Source organism: Rutilus rutilus (genome assembly GCF_951802725.1).
Source record: "Rutilus rutilus genome assembly, chromosome: 19".
Classification (NCBI taxonomy): domain Eukaryota; kingdom Metazoa; phylum Chordata; class Actinopteri; order Cypriniformes; family Leuciscidae; genus Rutilus; species Rutilus rutilus.
In genome coordinates, this window is record NC_140232.1 from 19,825,960 (window position 1) to 19,847,483 (window position 21,524).

Consider the following 21,524-nt stretch of genomic DNA (forward strand, 5'->3'; position numbering starts at 1 on the left):
CTCTAGCCTAGAAATCTAGACGCACCCTAGCGGCAGCAAATTTTATTTTGCAGCCAACTCTCCGTTGGCTTTCGAGCTGGAAAAACCAAACTCTAGTCAGGCCAATCACATCGTGTATAGAATCGGTGGGCGGGCTTAACATAATGACGGCAGAGTTGCGACGGTTCCGCGTGAATTCCCTGCTACTTGAAAACAAAGAACAGCTGCTGCTGGCGAACAGCGGTCTTTCGAATCGGCTTTGGCCGCGACTCTGGAAGACTTGGAGTTAAGCTTTTCTTTGAGAAAAGAACAAAGAACGGCACTGAAGTCATTCTTAAAAAGGAAGATGTGTTCGGAGTTTTGCCGACCGGATACGGCAAAAGTTTAATCTCTCTGACTACGTCACCTTCTTCGTTGCTCTGGTTGGTTGTAGCGCTATCCTATTGTGTGCAGAGGGAATTTGAAAAACAACCGTTTATCCCGCCCCTCGGATTGAGACCTGCCAATGGTGTGTTCCCAGACCCAACATCCTGATGTGGGTCTGGCTTGTCAGGCTAGCTTGCCTCATTGCAGCCAGCAATAATTCTTGCTAAACACAAAGGTAAAATTCAAGTTGCACTGAACATATACTATCTTGTTAACAATGAACGTAAACATTCAGGTGAGGTTGCTTTAGCAACCAGCCAAGAGCTGGAAAAAGTGATGAAAGGGACGGAGTGCTTAGCATAACAAAAGTCAATCATTTACATAAGCACACGGTGCATCTGTACGGGGCCATTTCTGTGTAAACAAGGAACAAAAACATCAGTGTGATGAGGAATGACATTGTTGGCTCAAAGAAAAAAAGATGAATTCCTGCCAATGCAACTGTAGTTTTGAGTGAGTCATGCTGAAAGAATAATTCCTGGACTGATATTCTGAGGTCAAATAATTGTCATGAAGTTTGGAACATTTTTGACAACTTTTTGATCTGGAAAATCCTACTGTATAAGCATATAAAGTGACAAAATTGGTCAAATCCTTTGCTTTACTCAATCTTTACTCAAAATGCAACTAATAAAGATTTCTGTACTTATAGTCCATTCTGTCAGTCCGAAAATGCTCCACTTATTAATAATCTAACTAACAAATAATCAGTGTACAATCAGTGCAAATCACTAATTCAATGCTGTAACAAGTGTCAAATTTGTTCATTGCTTAATCAAGTCTCAAATTCACCTTCCTGCTGCTAACTTTCTGATTGGGCGGTGCATGTGCCAACAGATGATGCTGAGAAAATCTCTTGTGTATGCACTGGATGCCTTCCGAGCTAAATTTGTGCAAACGTATGCGTGCTGGTTTTCCCTTTGAAGAATATGTAATCCTTGAATGATTAAAATACTGTTGTGAGCTTCAATAACAAAGACGTTAATGGGGGGAGAGGCTTTTGTAAGAGGAGGGATAAGCATGCTCTCATCTTGAGTACTGATGTATCCATACAGTGTGTTGTACTATTGTACAGATTTCCCCGAGCTGTCAGGAAACCTGATTCCAGGCTTGTCTGCGAGGTCCCACAGTTTTCAAACACTGTTGTTGAAAAGAAAAAGTAATCTCTTTGTTGTTTGTTTGCTGTTTTTCTTTGGCACACCACCCTAATGTGAAATGAGTTCATTAATTAATCTACGGAACAGCACAAGACAAAAATAAATTCAGAGAACACCATCGATCCATAGAATTAAAACTTGAGTTAGCTACATTACAAGCTACTAACAAAAATGTGTGTGTGTGTGTGTGTGTGTGTGTGTGTGTGTGTGTATACAGTTTACATGACTTGAACTGTACGAACAAAACCAATTCACTAGAATTCACTTGATTCACTAGAATTAATCAAACTTTTTAACATTACAAATTAGAGAGAAGATGACCGTACAGAATGAATCAGACTTCCCAACACCATATGAGAGGGTTGATTCACTAGAATAACCAATTTTTTAATCACTACATATGTGAGAGAAGGGAACCGTACAGAACAAACCGATTCACCAGACTTTCAGCATTACATATGAAGAGGATTATTTAGGACAGACTGATTCATTAAAATTCTCTAGTATGAACAATTCCCCAGAATGAAACTGACTATCCAACATTGTATATGAAAGAAGTTCGTTCCACTCAAATTAATCAAATTTTCCAACATTACATATGTGAGTACGTTTTAGAACGAACCGACTTACAAGAATCAGTCAGATTTTTCAACGCTACATATAGCATGTGGTGAAGCTGCATGCACAATACAACGTGACATTAAAAACAGATATGGCATTTGGTTGCTTTTAAAAAGTATAACTTGTCACTGAAAAGGTTACACTATTTTAAAAGCACATAAAAGCAAAACCAACTTGCTGTCCACACAAGCAAGTGTTGTCTCTTTTAACCAACAAGATACCATTCACACATGATGTCAATAATTGGAAATTACCTTTAAAAGCTGCCGTTTTTTTTGAGACAGCCATAGGGGGGCTGTCTCAAATGATCACACAGAAGTGACAGAACATGGTTTTGTTCTTAAAAACATGGGATGAATGGAAAAATACTTGCGTGGCACAGCACAGCAGGCAGGCGTCTGTCTAGTTCATGTTTACATACTCAGACAGAGCTTTTTGTTTGGCCCAAAGCAGACTTCTAACATCAGCGAATTCTGACCTTTTTACATGCTCATACACAATCCAATTCTTTGCAAGCATAGCATCATACAAGTAATTTACTGGTAGTGTTACAAGTTCTCATACCGGATAATTGGCATTGATTTACCGGTAATTAAAAAAAAAGGTCCTGTTCAAACATGATCTCTTAATGATTACCAGTAAAAATTGTATGGGTGAAAGGGGCTAGTGACAGACAACTTACACTCATGTATAGCAAACCTGACAATGTGTTATTGACTTGATAGTTTGTTTCCTCACTCTTTTTAGACTGAACAAGATCAGATGTGCAAAAGTGTCCACAAGAGAAAAAATACAGCACACAAACCACAAAACACACTTTGCAGTTTGAGCTTCAAGTGTTGGACCCTGAACGTACACAAAAAGCTTAAAGCTCTGACTTTACCCAAGGCACCTAAGGCTGTTTGTGCTGAAGTGAGCTATCAGGGCAGAGTTCATCTTTCCACGGAAATGCCTGAAAGCCGTGTACCAGAAGTGTTCAATAATGAACACATTGTGGGTTGTAGCACCATGTTTTGGTCTCTACCGCTCTCTATTTCCGTCTCCGCCAAATGTCAGTCAGGCTGCTCGCAGATGGGGTTATTTCTTGATGCGCACCTAAGAATAAACAAATAAAAATGCGATAATCAAATCGCAGAGCTTCCACCCACATTTAAACACCCTTTTCTGACTTTCAATAACAAGTTGACGTGTTTTGCAGCGAAGCACATATCTGTGGCGCAATACATCCGTGATATATGAGAAATGTCATGTCGTTCTGTAAAAACGAGGGAGGATAAAAGGAAGTCAGAGAGTTTTGTGCTCCTCGAAAAGCAGAACCCACTGGAGTAGCTTTGCTCTCGGCTCAGGTGGGAGTGAATTGCCAAACCTCAGAAAAAAGGCTCTGTCTGCCATTGACAGGCGTGATAGAATACTGCTGAGTGTCTCACCTCCAAATGGTTGTCGGCTCACGCCTTTTATCCGACACTGTTAGCATGGTGAGATTTACACATTTGGTGCAGCGCTCCTTAAAGATTCTCTACGAAACAGATGGAGCCAGATTGCCCTTGGTCTCTCAGCCTTCCACTTTGAGGTCTCCCATCTCGCTTTAATCATATCCAGCTTGAGATCAAATGGTGTACATGGATAGCAACATCTAAGTCGCACTATAAAGCACTGGGAGAGCATCAGGACCAGATATGATCCTCATTAGAGCAACTAATACTTGGAAATTATTCCTATATCCCTCCATGGCACTGACTGTATTGTAAAGACAGAGAACAAACATGTTCATAAGCCTGGCAAATAGCACGTGATCATAGCATGTGTAATGTCAGACTAGGGAATCACACATGCTTTGGCCTGGAGGAGACAACTCAGAGGGAGAGACATGGAAAATTATCTCGCAAATTAATATTCCGTGTGAGAAATGCACACTACATCGAGCCCACAGAGGATTTTTACAATCAAGTCTACTTTACCGCATCCTAAACAGCGCTAAGGATCTGTTAATGCATCTATCAACATAATATGAGGTTAATGAGGTTTCTGTATCACAAAGACATTATAAATATCTGCTTCATCATTCAAAGGAAGCCAGCGTGGAGAGTTGCATTCTGATTTCCACACAAGCCTATGTGCGGTGCGCTAGCGGCTTTAAATTCGGTTGGGCCAAATGCCCAGGGGACCTGAAGTCTTTGGAGAGATGAGCAAGATTATGCAGTGTTCAAATGTAACGATATAAAGAAGCCGATTCATTTCATTCCATCATGCTATATAGAGACTGACCTAGTTTTGGAAATTTAAATGGGGATTTGATATGAAGGGGCAAATTAATTGGAACAGATGCCTTCTCAATTATTAACATCTCACACAGTATGCTTGTATGAGCTAAATCCACCCGTTGTACGTCTCTTTCTATGCACAAGATGAGGTCTTAATCATGGTCCAAACAGATCACATCCTATTAAATGGTAATGTGAGCAGAGCTATGTTTTCCATTAACATTCTATTGAAGGTCCCTCTGCCTGCAGACGATCAAGAGAATAAACACCACTACATGGAGTAGCGGAGAACAATTCCAACAGAGGGAACTCAGCAGATTGTATAAACTGAGTGAGCTGTCGAACTATACAATATCGGAGTATTCTCCAGAATGCCAGAAGACTTCTGTAAAGTTGAAGTGAGATATGGCCAAAGCAAAACTCAATAATATGTGACAGAGTGAAAACCGATACCGAATAATGTAATAGTACTGTAAGACTGAAAATACTGGTCAAGGCCCGGTCTATGGACCTCCCCCATGCGGCCTCACTTCCTCTCGGAAAACAACTAGGAACTCACACAAGAACATGGTTTAATGTGAATGTTTATCATTGACTGTTATGTTTTTGGTGTCATTGGTACAGATATCTCATATCCAGATAGATAAAATAAAAGGTAATAAGGTTTAGAGAAGTTTAGAGAAAACTGGTTCAGAGCCATTTGAGGGTGGTCTCCCCCATCCCCCATGTCACCTGCATTTGAGGGTGGTCGCCCCCATCCCCCATGTCACCTGGTCAAACAGGATAAAAGAAGGTGTTCGCCCTCTCTCTGGTCTCTTCTTTGCTGGACACGAATGGAATAGGTGGTTGTTCTCTTTCTCTCTCTCTCTCTCTCTCTTTCTCTTTCTTTCCCTTTCTCTCTCTCTATCTCAGGTGCAAGCTGGGTAAGATTATTTGGTGTAACCAATGTATAACCATGTTCTAGATATTTGAATTGATTGTGGAATTGATCTCTGATATCTGAAATATTAAATTGTTACATGTGATTATTCTAACTGATTTTGACATTGTTCATTTAATGGTTAAAAGGAATAGTCAAACATTCACTCACTTTTAGTGAGACACAGATATTATTAAAACCTTTCATTTATGGAGTCAGATGAAAAAAACGAGAGAATATATAACTAAATGTAATGCATTTAACCAACCAATACTTTGCATGAGTGAGGACAGAACACGTGATAACCTTCCCCGTGTATTGGCGAACCGGCTTTGGACCAATATAGCGGGCCTTACAGTACACAAAACAATAACTTTTAATTCTATATATGATCAAAATTTGACCAAATCCTCTGTTTAAATCCTTGTCAAATACCTTAAACATTACTACATTATAGTTGCTACAATGAAACGCACGCACATACAGACAGTAGTTCACACATCATTAGCAGATTGCGCGCACACAGAAACATTCAGTAGCTCCAAAATGTATTGTCAACACTGTACTGTGATTTATCAGTAAAATAGCTTAGTAACTGAAAAGTTCTAGCATATATTTCTTAGTCACTAAAACCCACAGCTTCACTATTAGTAGACAGACGCTGCCAGGTAGAATTAATTCACACACAATCGCTCTCTCACTAATGCACTCATATAAATGTAAACTTTACTCCACTACTTTATCTGTATCTGATTTAGAACGAGCAGAAATCTGTTTGAAATATAACAAAGAACTTATAAAATAAGTTATGTAGGAGCAATAGCATTGTGGGCAGCGCTGTGTCATATGCCATAGCTGTACACAAGGCAAACCGCGTTTGAGTCTCAGCTCAAAGTTCAGGCTTATTTGTTCATTAATTACTCAATCACTCAACTTTAAATCACATAAATATCTACTTAAAAAATCTGAAGTCATTCATCCTCATACTAGACATGCATCCAGTGCACTGACTGAACATTGACCTGCATTCTAATAAATAAAAAATAAACATATACTGTAAACACATTATGTAATGGACATTAAAAGTAAATGGACACATTCATTTCAGTTTTAGTCACTGATATGTTGCAACTGAGATATTTAACATTAAACATTTTCAATGATCCCAGTGTGTGCTGAAGGATTCAAATTTAAGAATCTATTTCAAATATGCTTCCTTACATAACATCACGGTAAATAATATTGTATTTAGTGTTTAAGGGTAAGATAATGATTCTGCTCAGCAAAGTTGCCTTTCCTGTTTTCTCCTTATTGTCTGTAAATGGCTCTTGAAGCCTCAGTTTCACTCAGACTGATGGGATTAGCACACGAATGATTCACTGAGAATCTCACCTTTTGTTCTGCAAATGGCTTTCGGACCCAAATGGCTCTTGGAGCCTTATGCTGGTTGAATTTGGATTGGCCAGACCCTCACAGTCTAGGGTGTTACCTTAACCTGTATACTCATTTACATGCTTTGTTTGAATTTGTCTCCACCTTCACAAGCCCCTCCTCCTAAAATGCCTATAAGACACCATGTAAATTTATATACTTTAGATTATGTTGGACGAAACCGCAGCCGTGCTCAAATAAAGAAACTCTTCTGTTTGAACGTGATTCCAACGTCTCCTGGTCTGCTTTGAAGAAAGAAAAACTTTACAACAGTGCATTAACTCCATCAGACATAAAAAACTAAATAAAATTAAACTAGAAAACTCAAGGGGGGAGGGGGGGACTTTAAAGTAAAAAAAAAAAAAAAAAAAAAAATTATGAACAATAATAAATGCATAAATTGAAAAGACAAAAAAATAGAAATCAATAACTCTAAACCCTCATTTAAAAAAAAATTATTAAAAAAGAACAAAATTTAAAAAGGTACTAAACATAATTTAAATGATTATAAAATAATCATACACTGATTAGTGTGATTGACCATGAAGTACAAAAAAAACATTATGATTGTTGTGGAAAACTGCATAATTAAAATTGAGAGGGAATGGAGAAGTTATACTGAATGGAAAATCAGCTTTGCGGGTAGAAAAAAAAAACATTTAAAAAAAGGTCATCAGTATCATCAATATCTGTGAATGAAAATTCACCATACATGACTCGTCTTGGGTCATCAAGATGTCTTCTCATTGCATTTTCTACAACCCAAAGAATCACAATGTGCACAGCTGTCACTGTTATCACAGTGTGATAAGTGCTGTGAATGAAAATTCACCATACATGACTCGTCTTGGGTCATCAAGATGTCTTCTCATTGCATTTTCTACAACCCAAAGCATCACAATGTGCACAGCTGTCACTGTTATCACAGTGGGAAGCTTAGAGAAGACCACTTGACTGGTGAATAGTGGAGGCCAGAGCGGGTAAATGCTGTCTTTATGTCTCCATTGACTCTGAAAGATTAACACAGATCGCTTCTTGGAAAATAAACATTTCAAGGTCTGCAACCTTACAGGTCAACAAGAGCCAAAAAAAAAAAAGGATACTTTGCCCTTCAACCACATACTGGATGTGATTGTGGCAGCAATGCAAAACAACATATGGACATGTCCACAAAATCTAAACCCAGCACAACCCAACGCTTCCCCTTGACCTCTGAGCCCAAGCCCGCTGATTCTTCCCCAAATCAAACTGCTCTTCCTCTCCGACCCCTTGCTGTTTCACTGTTTCTTTGTGATTCAAGAGCTCTCGCATTTGGACGGGCTAGCATCGGGGTGTTGTCCGTATATCAGAGCCCAACTCCAGCGCTGAGTGGCAGGGTGGTAAATTTCCTTTATGTTGTCATTACTTATGGTGAAGAGCTTCTCGTATCAGCCACACCAGCTGTGTATGAGTTACTGCCATAGATCAAACTCCATGACTTCTTCTTGGGAGTGAAATAGCTGGCATAATAACATGTTAAAGCAAGGCGAGACCGCTCAACAAAGAGTACTCCACCTAGATGCTATTACTTATTGTCTGGAGTCTGGATGTCCTTGAGACAGAGAGTTTATCACCTAGCCTTGAAAACATATGGCAGAACACATATCACATAAAATGTACCTCCTAAAGTGGGCCTGTCTTTAAAGAGGGTCAAAGGGAAATCAACAAACATCCACAAGTGCTTTTTCTTTTTTGGTAACAACCTAGTCCATGACTCTTTTGATGAATCTTAAGAGATAGTTCACCCAAATCTAATTTTTTTCTTTTTTTCTTTTTTACTTTCATACAATGAAAGTTAATGGTCCAGGTTTGGAACAACGTGAGGGGAGTAAATTAAATAATGTTAATTTTTTTTAGGGGAACTATCCCTTTAAGAACTATCGGAATTAATGAAAAGTATTTTTGAAAATTTAAAAGGCATTCATTTCCAATATTGTGACAAAACGCCTGCTGTGAATTACCCCTACTAACACTCAACCTTTCTCTAGCATCTCTCATACGCCCCGTCCACGTCCGATTTCCCACTGTGTGCTCTCTTCATTCTTCCCTCTCACTCCTTCCATTTCCTCTCCTTGTTCTTACAATGAGTGCTCTTATCATTTGCAGTTTGACTCCCACTGAGAGTGTGAAGGTCAGGTAGATATAAATGTCTCTCATTTTCCCCACACAATGTTTGTTGTTTTCTCTCCCCCAAGAAGGGGTTATTCTAGATATGGTCAAACAAAACGAGCCAAATGTGATATCATATATATAGTACATTTCAAATTGGAATAGGTTAAGTGATATTTTTGTTCCTTGTCACATCTTGTGAGTGAATAACTATCTAAATTTGACCTGATTTGAGAAGTGTTGATTGGACTGCTAAGATGTAATGAATACATTGCATTGTTGCATTGGGGTATCAAGAGGGAATAGACAGCTACAAATGCTAGTATACAAAATAAAAAGGATCTGTTTAAGTTAATCAACTGAATTTAAAATATGACACGTAAAGACATTTTTTGGGAATTAGTTCGTCACTTTTTACTCCATGCAGTGAATAATACAGAGATATTTGAAAGACAATTTTGGTATGAGCACAATAGGCAAGTTATCACCTACAGAAAAAAAAGTTTAATAGTGGAGCATGTTCTACATAGGTTAAAGGGATAGTTAAAAAAACGGACATTCTATCATCATTTGCTCACCCTCATGTCATTCTAAATATGTATGGCTTTCTTCTGTGGAACTTAAAAGATGATATTTTGAGGAATTTTGGTAACCAACCAACACTGAGACATTTCTCAAAATATCTTCTTTTGTGTTTCACAGAAGTCAGTCATACAGAGGGTAAGAAAATCAAAATGTAGGTCCCTTTAAGTTGTCACCCCACATGTGTTTAATAGTGCCTGCCATTAAACAGCTACATGGGCTTTTCATAAAATCTAATTAACTCTTTTCCTGCCATTGAAAACTTATCTCGTCTTTTTTTGAGAAAGCGTTTCCCCCACCAAAGACGAGTTTTTACAGATTTCTAAGTTTTCACTGTTATAAGGTAAGGGCCGCTATTACACATCATCTGAAAGAGTACAGAATCTCCTGTGCAGGATTTCCTGGAACCTTCTTAACGCTACGTCGTTCTTAAGTTATACCTTAAGCTGTACCTTATCGTTAAGACGTGTTTCCTGAAACGTTCTTAGTTAAGTATAGCTTCTGTAAGTCATACATTAAGAAGGTTGGTCTGGACCACTCTTAGCTTTGCCTTATCACTGTTAACAGTTTAATCCACTAGTGGCCACCACTGCAAAAAGCGTTTTTACATCTCAGTCTATACGAATTTAATTCTGAAGTTGAAATACACCCAGTGTTCAATTAGGCTAATTCAAGTGTTTTCATGCAAAGAATAAAATTGTCATTTCACTGATTCTTGTTAGCTTTTTAATTATATTATCCAAAGGTACATCAGCTGGCAAACCATTGGGCATAAAAGGCTTAGGAGTCTATTTAAAGGGAATGATTGTGGTGGGGAGTTTGCTCAAACTATGGCAGCGAATAGTTGTGCTAAATCAAAGATGGTGCCGTCCACAGAGCCCTTTCAAAGGCCAGTGAAAGCATACTGCCAGTTAGTGTAGCGGGGTTGACGCATGATACAGTGAGCATGAGGTTGCGGTTTCGCACACTCATTTCGAAATTATATAAAATATCTAGGGTTGGATTTAGTTTGCAATTTTGATTATTTTTTATTGCAATTTCAACTATTTCTAAAGTGCTTCTTTTATAAAGAACACCGGTTTCTCACATAACGCAGTGAAGCAGCCTCTGCATAAGTGAATAATTGATTCTCAAACCATCGATATCAACCAATTCAGCACCCCCACCACGGACAGCACCTGGTAACGTTGCACGTAAAAAGGTATATCTTAAGCATCCTCCTAAGGTATAGTTCAGGGAACACACCTAAAATGGTAAGCCTATACCTTTAGTTAAGTTAAGAGTCTTCGTACCACGCTTAGAGACAATGTTATCGGGAAATCCAGCCCTGATCAAAGCACAGGCGAAGAAGATGCAGAAACAAGCGATAAAATATGTAATCATATAGGTTACATATGTAAAATAACACGTTCATCAACATTAAACAGCATATAAATCTAAACTGCCTAATGTTACTGAATAAAATGTCGACCCAGGATGAGCTACAGGACTGTGCAAGCAGTAGGGGTGTTGATGGACTCGATCTACCCCATCTATGTTTTCATGGTCATCGTTCTGAATCCCATCCAGATGTAGTCTTTGACAAAAAAAATTGCCTTTTTTTTAAGTGATGATAGAAAAAGAATACATTAAGCTAGAAAAAAACAGGTGTTTTTGATTAAAAGCAAAGGCTCTGTTCTCTCCATTGATACATTGCATGTTCAAATATTCATATAAATTTTTTTTTTTTTTTTTTATACGCTGGCAGGGAAAGAGTAAAACAATTATGAAAGAAAACAATTCAGCAAAAAATGGTTCTTAAAAAATTTACGTGTGAGAACTTGCTCCGAATGTACATTGTTCTTGTACTGAGGACAGATCAACCTTTCAGTTAAAATCCACCTTTATTATTTGGTTAATCTGCAGAGAAGCATAATTTAAAGTTATTCATCTTAATTAATCAGCCCACCAATCAAACAGACGGTCCACTCAACAGGATAACGAATGGGTACATCTGTGCCTTTTAAGAGAAGAGAATGTTGTTTAAAACAGGACATGATTATGCTGTGATCACATCTCATTTCATGTAAACCACATTCCCAAGAAAAGGTCAGAGATGCGGTCTCTCTAATATCTGTTTTGATCTGCTGTATTCTTTGATTCATAGAGAAGAGGAGATTTTGCAAGTAATCCACTATCAAAAGGGAACCGAGGGATTGGTATTACTGGGTAATACAAATATAAGGTGGGATTTAGTCTGTGTGTTTGTGTGTATTCTTACCAACGCAGACTACTCATGAAAAACAGTTTGAGTAGCCTATAAACACAAATATCAGCAGTTTGCAATGATCCAATCTCCCCTGATACCGGTGCTTAATCTTCCCCCATCTGTATGCTTGTCAATAAAAAAACATTTTTGCCGTTAGACAGCTAGTGCAAAACCCCTTTTTCAATTATGCAGAAACCTCTGGAGCTTCAAGACCTGCGATACCAAGAGCTAATCCTTAAAACTCTTTAGCCACTTGACCATCGTTTCTTCCTTCAGAAAGACAGAGGCTGGTCCGATTGGTCTGTGATAAAAAATTCACTACCCGTTTACTCAAAAAAATCTCTCGTCATGCATTATGTAGGACAGTGAGATTTCCACGCCTGGAGCCTCCCACCATGTCGCCAAGGCTGAGAAGAGAGCATCTGCTGCTGGGAAACTGCTGGCTACAGCCACTGGAAAACTCTTCGCCCCAGTGCTCCTCATTAACCTACAACAGCTCTCATACACTCAGAGGAATGAGATCAGACGAACGCTGAGGAAATCTCCCAAAACTGACTGATTGGGTTTTTGAAGCAGCTATAAAAGAATCGGTCAAAGACCAAGGTCTTAATACAACATAGGCGTCAGAAGTCAAGACGTTCAAGCGATACAAGAATATATTTTTCCTGAGGTTAAAAGAAAAGACCAATAAGATTCAGCGAGGTCACCACCGAGGCACTCAAACGCGAATTTCCATCCGAGGGACCATGCCTTGAGGGCAGAAACATGTTTTCGATGTGTCCACTCAACCCAGGTGTCTTCCACCCCCTCCTGTTTGTCATTCCAGAATCCCACGCTGTAAACTCTGTCAGAGGGCTCCATTTGGCCTAAGAGCTAAATAAGAAAAATGGAAAACTCTCGACCAAAGCACATAGGCTATATGAAAACACCACCGCTGATGTGGAGGTATTAGCCTACATGTTTTCTCATGTTTCATTTATAAAAGTCTTGGCTTCCACACCAATGAGATATGAGGTGGGCATGGGGGAGGACAACAGGAAATCATTCCTCAGGGAAGAGAAAATATGTATATATGAGATATGTGAATCCAAGAGAAGATGAGAACACACATCCATTTACAGCATATCAGGGTTTTGCACCATTCAGAATTGACCCTTCGCTAAGCCACGCCCGAAAACCGCCACAGGCCAATCGTGGCTTAGCAACCGTAACTAGGCGCGGGAGGTCTGGCAAGCTTTCAAGCGAGGGAAACATGCCGAAGCGTTGTGCGTATGGATTGTGCAAATCTGATACCCGGTATCCTAAAAGTATGGATTTTGTTCCCTTCCCGAAACCTAAAACCCAAGGGGAGAAATGCCGTACGTCATCTTCATTTATATAGCGCTTTTAAACATTGTAGATTGTTCCAAAGCAGCTTTACAGTGATAATAGGAAATTAAAAGTAAAGTGTTTTGGCTTTATAGCAGCTCTAGAATAAAGTTATTGTCCAGCTCATGGATCAAGCAGTGTGATTAAAGGCAAGACGGAGGCTCACTGACATAACTTAACGTTACTTAAAAATATATTTCAGCATTTTGTTAATCGACGGCCAAACTAGTACCCCAATCCGATCGCGACTCTCCCGGTGTTAGTTCTAGTAAAAGGTAGTTAGTAAAAGGAGGGAACATCAGGGGGCTTGCTGGAGATCTCCAAGGAAAAGGTTGGTATCCAAACTTAATCAGTTCGTAACTGTTACAGTAGTCACTGCACCCACGACGTGTGAGCAGTAGCCTGGCGCGCTAAAAATATAAGCGGGAGAATGTTATCATTGCAAAGTGGTCAGGCTAATGTCTTGTGTTTATTCCACAATACTTATGGATAAGCTGTTTGATTTATAAATATTAGAATATTTTCAAATTTCACTTACCCTGCTGTGCATGCACATAGCTGTTCCTCAATTTGTGTGTTTCCCATTTGAATGGTCAGCGTATGAGGCGGCTGCTGCTTGCGCTGGGACCTAACGTTATAGGCTTTAGCTTCAATTTTGATGAAATTATTCTCTAATCGTTTGCATATTATGTCGTGGATATATCCCTCGAACGCATACTGCAGTCCCTTTTGTTTTGCTCTCTCATATTTTCACCTGTTCGCCAAAAAAGAATAATTATCTCCTTGGGAATGTCTGAAACCGGTGCATACATACTGTAATAGACGTGCCAGGCGCAAAAGCTTGACAGGCGTAGCAACAGTAACTAAGGAGGGCGGGGCTTAGCGAAGGGTCAATTGAACTGCGAATTACTTTCACATTCCAAATGAACTCCTGAAATTGAAATGAGGGATGCAGAATTGCATTTGCAACTTGAATTTGAATGTAAGGAAAAATTTTAATGAATTGACATCCACTAAAATTCTGTAATTTATAGCCTAACTAGAAAAACTGTCAAAGTTTGTCAAAACAATGTCAATGTCGGATTGAAAAAAGTATTCACAGTATAGCCTATATGAAAGTAAAAAAAGGTTTTAAAGGGTTTTAAGGGTTATGCTTAGATGACATGTACAGAAAAACTACAGATAGACAAAAGAACACTTATTTTCCCATTATCTGTGTTGAATTTATTTCAATTTCAATTCTGTAAATTTCTCTTCCTGTTATCCCAATTAAATGTCATGTGGAGTGTGGCCAATTCAATTCAAATTCAGAGTAATATATTGTTCTTCAATACTGAATTTTGTTCATATACATAGCATCATGAAAAAAGATAAATTAACATGAAAAGAAAAACTGTAAACCTTATGCTTGGAAAAGCAGGAAACGTAAAAATGGAAGTGCATCTTGTTTAATTTTTCCATGTTTCAAGCATAATCCTCACTAAATTCGGGAGGGCTTAGCAAGAATGTTTAGATGTTGTCCAGGAAAACAAGACAAAGAATATGATTGTTTTTGCACAAGAATGCGATGCAATTTATGTGAAGGACCAGACGCACAATATAAAAAGACAACCGTTTTCATGGCTTTAAATTAGAATTTACTGCTCTCTCCTGTGATTGTTCAATATAGCGAAATCTCAAACACAGTTTGGCTCTCTGCTTGGATTATATAACGTATATCAATATGCACTGCCCCTGTAGCACACCAAAAAATAAAACACTGTGCACAATCACATGCTTCTTTATATCGCAACCTATAAAATATCTACATAAACATTCTGTCTGTGCTTATATGCACCGACTTCTTGGGAGGAAGTCAAGAATATCCACTTCGGTTCAGCTACTCGGTTGAAATTGCTTTTTATGATGGCGTGGCAGGCAGTGAATCTTCTTTACATGTTTTCTATAAGATATGTAAATGAAATCAGAGGACAGTAGAATGGCACTACTGTGTCTTAAAAGAAGTGTGGGGGATGTCCTCAGCCACGGCACAGCAATTTCACACCTGTCATTTACAACACGGCCACTCTAGAGAAACGCAAGGCCCCGGGAGAAACTCTTCAAAGGGACTTCCTGTTCCTCCACTCCTCGACTAGCAGGTAGATTCGACACATGGCACTTTAATTTCACCCTCCGAGTGATTTTCAATCAGTGTTGCGATGCGAAATGCGATGAGTAGATATTCATATCAGAAAGTCAAGGAAACAAACATGCAAAGACCTTTGGAAATACATTTCACATCATGACTCATTCTCCATTTCCTCTGCTAGTTTTCAACAGGTAAATTCTAATTAAGGCGAGACACAGCAGGCAAAAACATCGATTTTTTATGCAGTGGTCAGTTTTGAGATTTTGGGCTAGTTTACTCCTTCAATATGTGTTCTTTCAAGCTGCTATAAAGAAAACGTTGAAAATATACATTAAGATGTTTATTTTATTACATTTTGTTTACTTGAGGCAGTAAGTTTCTCCCGAATTTACCAAGAAGTTAGCATTCGAACGCGACATGCCGAGTTCCGTCTGTTTACTGAAGTCTGTCATGACCGGTACCAAATCTCATTGGCTACTGCTGGTTTCTGCTAACGTGATTCGCTCAGACGCATCACGTGGTGTACTCTGACAATTGAGTTACTGCAGTTGTAGGCCTTATATGCCTGCCATGTTATTAAAGAATCAGTTTTCATGAGCTTGAAATATTATATATTATTATTACTAAGGGCCTGAGCATTTATGCTGTTTTTGAGCAATTTTGTCCAATAGAAATGTATTCATTTCCCCTATTTAAATCTTTAAATGTCGTTTTCTCAAAATTAGTTTTTTGTCATTCTCCAGTAGGCTACAAACATCTCGCCTATGTAGCACCTATATACACCAAACTTTCCAGTTATACACTTAGCAGTATTCTGAAGATATTTTCAGAGGGATTTGTTAATAAATCGTTCCTGACCTGATTTATGTGACATTTTAATAAAAAAATTATGACGAAAATCGATTTTTTAAGGCTATGGACAGTATATTTTGATTTCCTAGGTAATGAAAGCATATATCCTGAAATCCCTCTGAAATGTTTTTTTTTTCATCTTGTGTGTAAACAAAATGAAAAAAGAATTTTGCACCTGGCTTTATCATATGTTCAGATCTATCTACCGAAAATATATGCAATTGCGCATATTTAATTAGATAATGCCTAATTTGCATAATTAAACATACAAATTTCAAAAACTTGTAATACATTTTTTTATATACACTCACCTAAAGGATTATTAGGAACACCATAATACTGTGTTTGACCCCCTTTCGCCTTCAGAACTGCCTTAATTCTACATGGCATTGATTCAACAAGGTGCTGAAAGCATTCTTTAGAAATGTTGGCCCATATTGATAGGATAGCATCTTGCAGTTGATGGAGATTTGTGGGATGCACATCCAGGGCACGAAGCTCCCGTTCCACCACATCCCAAAGATGCTCTATTGGGTTGAGATCTGGTGACTGTGGGGGCCATTTTAGTACAGTGAACTCATTGTCATGTTCAAGAAACCAATTTGAAATGATTCGAGCTTTGTGACATGGTGCATTATCCTGCTGGAAGTAGCCATCAGAGGATGGGTACATGGTGGTCATAAAGGGATGGACATGGTCAGAAACAATGCTCAGGTAGGCCGTGGCATTTAAACTATGCCCAATTAGCACTAAGGGGCCTAAAGTGTGCCAAGAAAACATCCCCCACACCATTACACCACCACCACCAGCCTGCACAGTGGTAACAAGGCATGATGGATCCATGTTCTCATTCTGTTTACGCCAAATTCTGACTCTACCATCTGAATGTCTCAACAGAAATCGAGACTCATCAGACCAGGCAACATTTTTCCAGTCTTCAACTGTCCAATTTTGGTGAGCTCGTGCAAATTGTAGCCTCTTTTTCCTATTTGTAGTGGAGATGAGTGGTACCTGGTGGGGTCTTCTGCTGTTGTAGCCCATCTGCCTCAAGGTTTCGCGTGTTGTGGCTTCACAAATGCTTTGCTGCATACCTCGGTTGTAACGAGTGGTTATTTCAGTCAAAGTTGCTCTTCTATCAGCTTGAATCAGTCGGCCCATTCTCCTCTGACCTCTAGCATCAACAAGGCATTTTCACCCACAGGACTGCCGCATACTGGATGTTTTTCCCTTTTCACACCATTCTTTGTAAACCCTAGAAATGGTTGTGCGTGAAAATCCCAGTAACTGAGCAGATTGTGAAATACTCAGACCAGCCCGTCTGGCACCAACAACCATGCCACGCTCAAAATTGCTTAAATCACCTTTCTTTCCCATTCTGACATTCAGTTTGGAGTTCAGGAGATTGTCTTGACCAGGACCACACCCCTAAATGCATTGAAGCAACTGCCATGTGATTGGTTGATTAGATAATTGCATTAATGAGAAATTGAACAGGTGTTCCTAATAATCCTTTAGGTGAGTGTACTTGTGTAAGTAATCAACTGAGGAAGTTTCATGGTGATATCTATTATTTAAAAAATTGACCCTATTCACCTGTAGTGTCTCGCCTTAACCATAAAACATGTTAAACTTATGATCACTTGGCCTTCAGCGGCTCTCCAGGAGAAATTCATTATTCAATAGTCGTGATTAAAATCAAACCGAATATGACGACTAGTCGTGCCAGTTGAACAAGTGCACTGAAACATGAGGGCAATTAAAGAACTACGCCCTACAAATTAACATTCCACTGTGGCAAACCAATAAGGGACCGTTGTAAAGTCAACCGTTTATGTTATTAGATTTACAGCAGGGGCACAGATAACTGCGATTTTACAACTGCAGTAAATAAAGAACTAAATGCAAAAATCTACAAGCATAAATGTCATTAACTACAGTCCCGGGCCTCCGACAATAAAACCCCTAATTGTACATCAACACCGTGATGACTTTTTGCTCACAAAAACATAAAAGGATGGTGGCTGCATCAAAACTGGTATAAAAAGAGAGAAAATGTGTTATGAAAAGCATTCTAATGCATCTGTGCGTGTACCTGAATTGTTCAATAGATGATGGCATTTAAGGAGTTGTGATTTTCATTAATATCAAGATCGTGCTCCAAACCGATTCAGTCACAAAAGACATTCCATAGCTGGGGAGTCGTCCTCAAGGACACTTTAAACAGCATATTTTCAGACAAAACTGCATTTGCATCACAAAAGGAGAGGATGTGAGCACCGTTCTCCCTCTGAAGAGTGAAAGAAAGCACACAGAAATAATTCCCCGTGGCTGGGGCGTGCAGTTGATGCACCGCCACCTACACGCCAACCCTCAATCCACATCAGCATCGCTCATGCTGCAACAATGTCCTTGCGTTGCTCTGACCAGAATAGAATTCAATACAATTCCACCAAGCTTTCAGGACCTACTGAGGGTGGTAAAGAAAAATAGACAGCGAAAAATGTGGGAGGGTTAAAATGAGCACACATGTAGGCAGACGTGATATTAAGCGCTATATATCATCCTCCAGTTACTCTTCTCATAATACAAATCCATTACACATGCATACAAAGTATATAGTTTTGTATTTGAACTAAGCTATTCCTCGCAAAGCAGCTGAGCTGAGCTGGATCAATAGAGTAATCTGCTCCCCTTTTGTTCCTATGCCAAGACTTTAATCAAATGAAGTAAAGCTAGACTGGCACAGCGCTGGTGTAAATCTGCGGTCCTCGTGCAGCTTTGGTGTTGGGCAGCAGTGAGCGACAGAGAGCACACAAGAGGTCAAGTCTCTCCGGCGTCTCGGGTGAATCAAAGAACACAGGGCAAAGAGAGCCGAACCTGAGCTTCACGCAGGCGTAAGGGGCTGAGGTGAGCCCTCTGGATGACAACTGCAAGATAAACACCAGAATTGTGTCTCTCTGAATAAGCTCAACATACACACACACATCTTATGGTGGAAATCTCTTCTGATGATGCGGCAGCGGTCCTTGCCAAGGCTTGGATATTTTCGTTTACCATCAGTCTGTGAAGGATAAATCATGATTTCCAAAGGTTCCATGTGGTTTTATTTTTATACGTTTAAGTTGTGAAAAAAAAAAAAAAAAAAGAATGATGCAGCATGATGTTTCTATGGACCTTTTCAAATAGCAGCTATACAGCGTTCAAAAGTTTGGGGTCAGTGAGATTATGAAAGAAATTAATACTTTTATTCAGTAAGGATGCATTAAGTTGGTCAAAAGTGCAATCAAGGCATTTGTAACAAAAAATAATAAATTTCAAACAAATGTTGTTCTTTTGAATCCTGTAACAAATGAAATCACAGTTTCCACAAAAATATTAAGCAGCAACTATTTTCAAGATCGATAATAATAAGAAAAAACTTCTTGAGCAGCAAATCAGCATATTACAATGATTTCTGAAGGATCACGTGACACTGAAGACTGGAGTAATGGCTGCTGAACATTACTTTTTTTTCTTTTCTTTTTTAACAACAACAACAAAAAACTCTTCCCCTTCATGGAAATCAAAAGCACTTTCTCTTTCTTACAAACAAAATTAGTCATTCAAGCATTCAGTCCCATGCCTGCTAGATCATTCAGATGAAAAAAAAAAAAAAGCCTTTAATTGTAAACAAATAAACTTTGATGGAAAAGACAAGCATTTCAAGCCAGTTACTTATGATGTCACTGATCTGTCAGTGAGAATGTTATGCTTTCATCTATGCTTTATTCCTTCTCTTGACAGCAAAGAGACTGGTTTCTCAAACTCAAAGCTCATGTCTAACTTTCATGAAATTCATTTCATAAATTAAGGTTTTGACAGGTCACATCACACCCACTTCATTAGGTGTCATGAAATGTGTTAGTATATTTATATGTTCATTTAATTGCCAAGACAATATCAGTGCTATGGAATGACAAGTTGGAAGAAAAAACAAAGATGTAAAAAACATAAGCTTCAATGGGACTCTTCTCTCATCAGATTTAATTATGAATAATTAACTTACCCTAAAGAGACACTTATTATTTACGGCTCAATGTGGCATTCTTGTGACAATAGCGAAACAAATTCAACTGAATTTGGTGCTAGTTAGTGTGAAAAATTTAAATAATATTTAAAAATATATTTTGGCTTAATGTGTATGCTATTATTACTGTAAAAATGGCAGCCATATCATTACAGATAGTGTAGATATTTATTTTACTAAATCATCAATCGTTTCACGCATAACACTTTTAATACAAAATTGCTAAATGTGTACGTACTGCAGCCTTAATAAATATATCGTTGTTCTTTTCGCCATATAAATATGTTCGGTTCTTTATAGCAGTCAACATTGCTACTCAACAATGACCTCAGACCATCATCCTGTCATGGTCCCTAAAGCAGCCAAAATCCAAGGCACAGAGGCTCAATCACAGCAAACACTGACTCAACACATGCACTCTACTGTAAATCCAGATCTCTCTGGTGGTTTCTCATGGCAATCTCATCAGATGACATCTCATTAATCTGTGCTCTGCTTACTGTAGATCGTCACCTCAGTAGGGAAAAAAGATAAACAAACAAGTCCCAGATTACACGTCGTGCGAGCCTGGGCTCAGCCATTAGTGCTCATCATCCCTCAGATACCACAGGCGATGTCATAATTAAATCAGTCTGTTTGCTTTTAGAACTTATTGTTTTCTTTTCTTTTTTTTTTCTTTTTTTTTTTAGATGCGTCTCAGAGCCGAGACCTGCTAAAGCTGCCCAGTTGGCATTTCTGAAATTGATTTGGGGAGAAAAACAAATGGCTCAACTTGTGTTTACGTTCTAGCTCTCTCCATTTATCAATCCCAGTCTTTGTCCTCCTGATTAACTTTGTTCTTTGAAGGAAGAATCAAGCATTTATTCATACTCAGGTAGGAGGCCTGAAATTAGATTGAAATTAGCTAACCAAGTTTTTACATCTATGATTTATACACTGTTATTGATGGAGGGACAGACTTTTTCTAAGTTGAGCGATTCATCTCACCCTAATATGTAGCATGTTGTTCTGAATGCTTAAGAGGAGAAATGATGCCCGAGATTCTGTTCCTTGAGAACTGCAGTTTTCTACTTGTAGAACAGGTAGAGACAGAAAACAGCACAAACTATAAGGAATAAAAATACTTAATTCACACACTGTGATCTTCCAGAACTAAATTCCACTTAATACAAAAGGAGTGATCAAATTGTTTCCATTACTTGGGCCACAGATTAATATACATCTTGCTTACCAGTCAAAGATTTGGGGTCAGTAGGATTTTTTTTTTTTAAAGCATTTAATAGGTGACGGTACTGAGTAATATTAAAGGTGCCGTAGGTGATTCTCTGCAGAATTTCT

The 21,524-nt window shown here is 38.7% G+C and overlaps 1 protein-coding gene across 3 annotated transcripts in view; it reads right to left on the bottom strand.

Annotated features, from left to right (window-relative positions):
• The window catches only part of grid2 (glutamate receptor, ionotropic, delta 2), a 427,641-nt gene that overhangs the window by 381,969 nt on the left and 24,148 nt on the right, over positions 1 to 21,524 (bottom strand). The window lies entirely within an intron of this gene.